This window comes from Coregonus clupeaformis, chromosome 29 (genome assembly GCF_020615455.1).
Source record: "Coregonus clupeaformis isolate EN_2021a chromosome 29, ASM2061545v1, whole genome shotgun sequence".
In the NCBI taxonomy this organism is placed as follows: domain Eukaryota; kingdom Metazoa; phylum Chordata; class Actinopteri; order Salmoniformes; family Salmonidae; genus Coregonus; species Coregonus clupeaformis.
In genome coordinates, this window is record NC_059220.1 from 40911701 (window position 1) to 40920525 (window position 8825).

An 8825-nucleotide genomic window follows, 5' to 3' on the forward strand; every position below is an offset into this window, starting at 1 on the left:
AAAGAAATTAGAACATAGGAACCCTTCCAGTTTCTTGGTTGAGCCCATGGGAAGGGCCGTGTACAGGAGTGTTGTAAGGGAGAGAGAGAGAGAGAGACAGATATATGCATACAATAGCCAGCTCCCAGTTGGCAGGCCTCCCGGCAAATGATCCGGAACAATGAATGAAACATTCCAAAAGTGTTTTACACTCTGGACCAGACACTACCAAGCTGTTGGAGCTACAGGGGGCAGAGCGACCACTGGCTAGGAGCCCTCGTCAGGAACGGAAGGCCACTGACTGTTCTGGATGCCAAAAAATCTATTAAACAAGTCAAAATATTGTGAGACAGATTATGGAGAAGGCAAAGGTCAAAGCACTCATTAGAGTTCTGGAATTCCCACCGGATTCTAGAACTCTCTCTAATGTCAGAGTTCTGATTTTCTAAGAGACTTGTTGCTCAAGGTAACAGATGGAGCAAACGAGGTCAGGAAGAGTAATAATGTAGTTACATCCTTACTATTACATCAGTAACCAAACATATAGTGACTTAATGTTGTTGCTGGATGTCATGTAGTTTATTACATGCTACTAGTAGCCTATAGTATATTCTGCAGCAAGACATGGTAGATTGGCGCACCATTTGAAATGCAATAGTCTTGCAAGTTCAGAGGGTTTCTATGTCAATGTACCCATTGTTTAAGTTCAATCCTCTATTTCATTCATTCTGTACCTTAACTGTGCCCTCCTGGACTATGAGGAAGTCGGTCTAGCGCCTGTTATTGCCCTGTAACATGGAACACATGTGGAACTATTAAAAACACCATGGCTTTAGGACTGCTTTTACCTCATGTATTCCTCTACTGGTCATGTTCCTGTGGTTTTAACACTTCTTCAAGACACCTAGCCATAACATTTTCATCCCTGAAGACAGCTGTTACCCCAGGTAACCTACTAAACCTAGCCTGAGAGCTTTGTTCTTTCTATATTCAAGTTGAAATTCCAACAATGATCACTCATCTCTGACAGAGCGGGATGTCTTCACGACATCAGTGAAGAGGTTGTCTCGACCTAACATTCACCAGTTATACCTAAACTTTTTATAGCCTGGTCCCAGATCAGTTTGTGCCGTATTTCCAACTCCTAAGATCATTTTGATAACCATACTGATGATCATAAAAGTTGGCAAGACAGCATCAACGGGATCCGGGACCAGGCTAAACTTTTGCTCCTCTGATACTTGTTACATAAGATTCTGTCCTTCTCTCTGTATTGATAGAGGCAGATGTTTCTCCCCAGAACGGAAGGCCTCCAGACCCTGTACCATGGTTGACCTGTGGTCCATCTGTTGCCCCCCTGATACACCCTGTTAACTTGGCCAGGCTTGGCCAGGCTTGACCTACAATGGCCCACTTATGCCAAGAGGAGAACACCCAAGACGCGGCCGGGAATTTGGGAAACAGATCAAATGGGTATTGTGTCTCTTGCGTTAATGTGAGAGAGCTGTCAATAAAGATCTACAGTTTCCTTTCATCAAAGGGAGAGTATCTGTGTATGGGTGGCTCACACAGTATGGTACTTATAGGCTAAAAGAATAGCCTACAGGCTAAGTAAATAAATGAGAACATAGAGTAAACTGTAGGCCTATTTCAAACCTTAAAAAATGAGTGAACATTAAGGAATGATAAAGGAGGGGAGTGAAAACCACAAAACAGACAGCCACCAATAGGTTTTCTGTACCCCAGGCCTTGAAATACAGTATCACCATGTCCCTTCCATCTGTTATTGACATTGCTGTGTAGTTACGTTCTGATCCAGGAGCGCCTTCCCTCGAAGTTCTGTTCTGCCTGTTGACTTCTAGGCCCTTTGTAGGAGTTGGGTTCCCCTGTCTCCCCGACAGCATTACCATAATAATTATAATAATATTATAAGGCTTTTCATTATGAGGCTTTTCATTCTGAGGATACCGGTGGATACATGGTTCTCCCATAGGTTACAGCTGTATCATGAACTGTCCACTATCTGATTAAAACATCAATTCATCTACATACTTAGTTTTTTATAACTTATCTTCAATATTCCAATGTCTAATATATTGTTGGGAATTTCTCTGTCTGTCTGTCTGCCTCCTCCTTCCTGTCTGTCTGTCTGTCTGTCTTTCAGCCTGTCTCATCAAAAGAAGAGAACTTGCTACGTGTGAAGGAAGACTGCCCACTAGTGGCTGACCCTTCCAGTTGCATCTTTTGGAGTTGCTATAGCCACTGTCTTAACAAACGCCACAATAACACTGATGAACAAACGCAGATTGTACGTGTCGAATCAGACAAAACACTAACCAACAAACATAGACGAGCAGCGAACACCTCTCCAACGCCAACTCTGTTTTTTGGTCGGTGGTTGTTCAATGGCGTTTGTTGCAGTTTGTTGTGGGGGTGTGTAAGCGGTTTCACGTGATTCTCACTAGGCTACACATTACTTCATAATTTCATTCTAAGGTGAAAAGATAGCAGTTGGAAAAACGTGTTGGTCGCGGGAACACAAGTAAGTAATTCATTTGGTAGGGATAGCAACATTACTGCGGGACACACTCTCCTTTGGTCGGTTCTCTCTGGTGAAGTGAACGCCAGACAGACTGGAGCCAACTTGTGTGACGTACCAGAGCCGAAGCACAACCCTAGAATTCAAAGCTCGATACATTGTTACAATGTAGCCTAGATAAACTATACACTGTTACAGTGAATGGAGCCTATTGCATGTATGCATAAAATATATAGTCAAACATGAAAAGAGATGCATTCACACTTTCTTCTAGCTAGCCCTATTCTTGAATCAAAATCTATTGCTTCCTCATTTTAATCAAATCAAATGTTATTTGTCACATGCTTCTTAAACAACAGGTGTAGACCAGTGTTTCCCAACCAGGGGTACTAGGACCCCTGGCGGGTACTTGGCCTATCCACAAGGGGTACTTGAGAAGACTTGGACTCCCGAGTGGCACAGTGGTCTAAGGCACTAGAGTTGTGCCACTAGAGATCCTGGTTCGAATCCAGGCTCTTGTCGTAGCCGGCCGCGACCGGGAGACCCATGGGGCGGCGCACAATTCGTCCAGGGTAGGGGAGGGAATGGCCGGCAGGGATGTAGCTCAGTAGGGCATGGTGTTTGCAACGCCAGGGTTGTGGGTTCGATTCCCACGGGGGGCCAGTATGAAAAATTTAAAATAATGTATGCACTAATAAGAGCGTCTTGTAAGACTGATGAGACCATAGGCCTACTGGTAAGATGCTCATGAGGGGGTACTTCAGGGGTACTCCGGGCAGAGCAAAATCTACTTGGTGGTACATTAACCGAAAAAGGTTGGGAACCACGAGTGTAGAGTAACAGTGAAATGCTTACTTACAGGTCCTTTTCCAACAATGTGGAGTTAAAGATAAAAATAGAAAAAAAAACATTTAAAAAGTGACACAGGGAATAACAATAAAAAATAAAAAATAACACCAGTAACGAGTCGATGTGCAGGAGGATGTAATTGAGGTAGCGACCGTATGTACCAGTGGAGGCTGGTGGGAGGAGCTACAGGAGGACGGGCTCATTGTAATGGCTGGAATGGAATAAATGGAACAGTTTCCATATGTTTGATACCGTTCCATATATACCATTCCAGCCATTACAATGAGCCCGTCCTCCTATAGCTCCTCCCGCCAGCCTCCACTGGTATGTACAATAAGGTAGGGGTAAAGTGACTAGGCAACAGGATAGATAATAGACAGTAGCAGCAGTATACTGTAGGTAGGGGTAAAGTGACTAGGCAACAGGATAGATAATAGACAGTAGCAGCAGTATACTGTAGGTAGGGGTAAAGTGACTAGGCAACAGGATAGATAATAGACAGTAGCAGCAGTATACTGTAGGTAGGGGTAAAGTGACTAGGCAACAGGATAGATAATAGACAGTAGCAGCAGTATACTGTAGGTAGGGGTAAAGTGACTAGGCAACAGGATAGATAATAGACAGTAGCAGCAGTATACTGTAGGTAGGGGTAAAGTGACTAGGCAACAGAATAGATAATAGACAGTAGCAGCAGTATACTGTAGGTAGGGGTAAAGTGACTAGGCAACAGGATAGATAATAGACAGTAGCAGCAGTATACTGTAGGTAGGGGTAAAGTGACTAGACAACAGGATAGATAATAGACAGTAGCAGCAGTATACTGTAGGTAGGGGTAAAGTGACTAGACAACAGGATAGATAATAGACAGTAGCAGCAGTATACTGTAGTTAGGGGTAAAGTGACTAGGCAACAGGATAGATAATCCTATGGGGGTGCCACAGGGTTCAATTCTTGGGCCGACACTATTCTCTGTGTATATGAATGATGTCGCTCTTGCTGCTGGTGACTCTCAGATCCACCTCTACGCAGACGACACCATTTTGTATACATCTGGCCCTTCATTGGACACTGTGTTAACAAGCCTCCAAACGAGCTTCAATGCCATACAACACTCCTTCCATAGCCTCCAACTGCTCCTAAACGCTAGTAAAACTAAATGCATGCTCTTCAATCGAACACTGCTTGCACTGCCTGCCCGACTAGAATCACTACTCTCGGCGGGTCTGACTTAGAATATGTGGACAACTAAAAATACCTAGGTGTCTGGTTAGACCGTAAACTCTCCTTCCAGACTCACATTAAGCATCTCCAATCCAAAGTGAAATCTAGAATCGGCTTCCTATTTCGCAACAAAGCCTCCTTCACTCATGCTGCCAAACATGCCCTCGTAAAACTGACTATCCTACCGATCCTTGACTTCGGCGATGTCATTTACAAAATAGCTTCCAACACTCTACTCAGCAAATTGGATGTAGTCTATCACAGTGCCATCCGTTTTGTCACCAAAGCCCCATATACTACCCACCATTGTGACCTGTACGCTCTCGTTGGCTGGTCCTCACTACATATTTGTCGCCAAACCCACTGGCTCCAGGTTATCTATAAATCACTGCTAGGCAAATCCCCGCCTTATCTTAGCTCATTGGTCACCATAGCAACACCCACCCGTAGTATGCACTCCAGCAGGTATATCTCACTGGTCATCCCCAAAGCCAACACCTCCTTTGGCCGCCATTCCTTCCAGTTCTCTGCTGCTAATGACTGGAACGAACTGCAAAAATCTCTGAAGCTGGAGACTCTTATCTCCCTCACTAACTTTAAGCATCAGTTGTCAGAGCAGCTTACCGATCACTGCACCTGTACACAGCCCATCTGTAATTAGCCCACCCAACTACCTCATCCCCATATTGTTATTTATTTTGTTCATTTGCACCCCAGTATCTCTATTTGCACATCTTCTTCTGCACATCTATCACTCCAGTGTTAATACTAAATTGTAATTAATTTGCACTATGGCCTATTTATTGCCTTACCTCCATAACTTACTACATTTGCACACACTGTATATATATTTTCTATTGTGTTATTGACTGTATGTTTTGTTTTACCCCATATGTAACTCTGTGTTGTTGTTGTTTTTATCGCACTGCTTTGCTTTATCTTGGCCAGGTCGCAGTTGTAAATGAGAACTTGTTCTCAACTGGCTTAAACCTGGTTAAATAAAGGTGAAATAAAATAAAAGATACAAAAAAATAGACAGTAGCAGCAGTATACTGTAGGTAGGGGTAAAGTGACTAGGCAACAGGATAGATAATAGACAGTAGCAGCAGTATACTGTAGGTAGGGGTAAAGTGACTAGGCAACAGGATAGATAATAGACAGTAGCAGCAGTATACTGTAGGTAGGGGTAAAGTGACTAGGCAACAGGATAGATAATAGACAGTAGCAGCAGTATACTGTAGGTAGGGGTAAAGTGACTAGGCAACAGGATAGATAATAGACAGTAGCAGCAGTATACTGTAGGTAGGGGTAAAGTGACTAGGCAACAGGATAGATAATAGACAGTAGCAGAAGTATACTGTAGGTAGGGGTAAAGTGACTAGACAACAGGATAGATAATAGACAGTAGCAACAGTATACTGTAGGTAGGGGTAAAGTGACTAGACAACAGGATAGATAATAGACAGTAGCAGCAGCATACTGTAGGTAGGGGTAAAGTGACTAGACAACAGGATAGATAATAGACAGTAGCAGCAGCGTGTGTGGTGAGTATGAGAGTGTGAGTGTGGCGTCAGTGTGTGTGTGTGTGTGTCATGTGTGTTGGCGTAAGTAGTGTGTGTGTGTGTGTGTTGGGGTGTCAGTGTAAGTATGTGTCAGTGTGTGGGTAGAGTCCAGTGTGTGTGTAGAGTCAGTGCAAGAGAGTTAGTGCAAAAAAGAGTCAATGCAGGTACTCCGGGTAGCCATTTGATTAGCTATTTAGCAGTCTTGTTTAGCAGTCTTACGGCTTGGGGGTAGAAGCTGTTAAGGGCCCTCTTGGTTCCAGATTTGGTGCACTGGTACTGCTTGCCGTGCGGTAGAAGAGAGAACAGTCTGTGGTTTGGGTGGCTGGAGTTTGGCCTTCCTCTGACACCGCCTGGTATAGAGGTCCTGGATGGCAGGGAGATCGGCCCCAGTTATGTACTGGTCCGTACTCACCACCCTCTGTAGCGCCTTGCGGTCGGGTGTCTTGCAGTTGCCGTACCAAGCGGTGATGCAACCAGTCAAGATGCTCTTAATGGTCCAGCTGTAGAACTTTTTGAGGATCTGAGGGCCCATGCCAAAATCTTTTCAGCCTCCTGAGGGGGAAGAGGCGCTGTCATGCCCTCTTCACAACTGTGTGGGTGTGTGTGGACCAAGTTGATTCCTTAGTGATGTGGACACTGAGGATCTTGAAGCTTTCAACCTGCTCCACCACAGCCCCGTCGGTGTGGATGGGGGCTTGCTCGCCCCTCCGTTTCCTGTAGTTCATGAAAAGGTTCCTTTGTCTTGTTGACGTTGAGGCAGAGGTTGTTGTCCTGGCATCACACTGCCAGGTTTCTGACCTCCTCCCTATAGGCTGCCTCATTGTCATCGGTGATCAGTCCAACCACCGTTGTGTCGTCAGTAAACTTGATGATGGTGTTGGAGTCGTGCGCGGCCACGCAGTCGTGGGTGAACAGAGAGTACAGGAGGGGACTAAGCACACACCACTGAGGGGCCCCCATGTTGATGGTCAGCGTGGCGTATGTGTTGTTGCCTACCCTCACCGTCAGGAAGTCCAGGATCCAGTTGCAGAGGGAGGTGTTCAGTCCCAGGGTCCTGAGCTTGGAGGGGACTATGGTGTTGAATGGTGTTCCTTTGTCCAGGTGGGTGAGGGCAGTGTGGAGTGCAATAAAGATTACGTCATCTGTGGATCTGTTGGGGCGGTATGCGAATTGGAATGGGTCCAGGGTGTCTGGGATGATTGTGTTGATGTGAGCCATGACCAGCCTTTCAAAGCATTTCATGGCTATAGATGTGAGTGCTATGGGCGATAGTCATTTAGGCAGGTTACATTGGCGTTCTTGGGCACAGGGACTATGGTGGTCTGCTTGAAACAAGTTGGTATTACAGACCGGGTCAGGGATAGGTTGAAAATATTAATGAAGACACTTGCCAGCGTATGCTCAGAGTACGCGTCCTGGTATTCCATCTGGCCCCACAGCCTTATAAATGTTAACCTGTTTAAAGGTCTTACTCACATTGGCTACTGAGAGCAAGATCACACAGTTGTCCGGAACAGCTGGTGCTCTCATGCATGGTTCAATGTTGCTTGCCGCAAAGCAAGCATAGAAGGCATTTAGCTTGTCTGGTAGGCTTTCGTCGCTGGGAAGCTCGCAGCAGGGTTTCCCTTAGTAATTTGTGATAGTTTGCAAGCCCTGCCACATCCGTGGAGCGTCAGAGCCGGCGTAGTAGGATTCTATTGACGTTCTGCTTGTTTGATGGCTCGTCAGCGGTCATTGCGGGGTTTCTTATAAGCGTCTGGATTAGTATCCCGCTCCTTGAAAGCGTCAGCTCTAGCCTTTAGCTCAGTGCGGATGTTGCCTGTAATCCAGGGCTTCTGGTTGGGGTACGTACGGTCACTGTGGGGATGACATCGTCATGATGTGGTATACTCCTCAATGTTATAAGATGAATCCCAGAACATATTCCAGTCTGTGCTAGCGAAACAGTCCTGTAGCTTAGCGTCCGCTTCATCGGACCACGATGTACGATTATGAAAATTTTTCTTTACAATATATTTATTTTCACAAACTGCTCATGGGCAATTCCACATGCTCATGGGCAATTCCACCGAACAGATGGGCAATTCCACAGAACAGAGTGATGCTGAGACTCAGATTTTTCCCTTTAAAATATCAAACAAAGATCATTGATTGCAAAGTTAAACAAACCATAAAACTCTATGCGCAAGGACTGCTTTTAATAATTACCACAGAATATTTTACAAAAACACATTTTTATTTGATTATTTGTTCTATTCGTTTTTTGTTTTTTATTTTATGCACTTTGAGATGATTCTGTATAATGAAAAGCACTTTACAAATGTCATAAATTATTATTATTATTAGAACTGCAGATGCAAAGTTTGGTAACAGAATGATGACACAAACTCATTCTGTTACCAAACTTTGCATCTGCACTGTTCTTCAAGGAATTGTGTTTCTGTAAAATATTCTGTGGAAATTGTTTAAAGTAGTCCCTGTGCATAGAGTTGTATGGTTGCAATCATTGGTTTTTCTTTGACATACATCTTAAAGTGAAAAATCTGACTCTCAGCATCACTCTGTTAACATGGAATAGCCCTCATTTGAAGAAGACTGTGACAAAGTGTAAAAAGATGGAGAAGAAGAAGAATTGAGAGTAATTTAGCGGAGGGATATGCGCTCCGCCTCCCAGT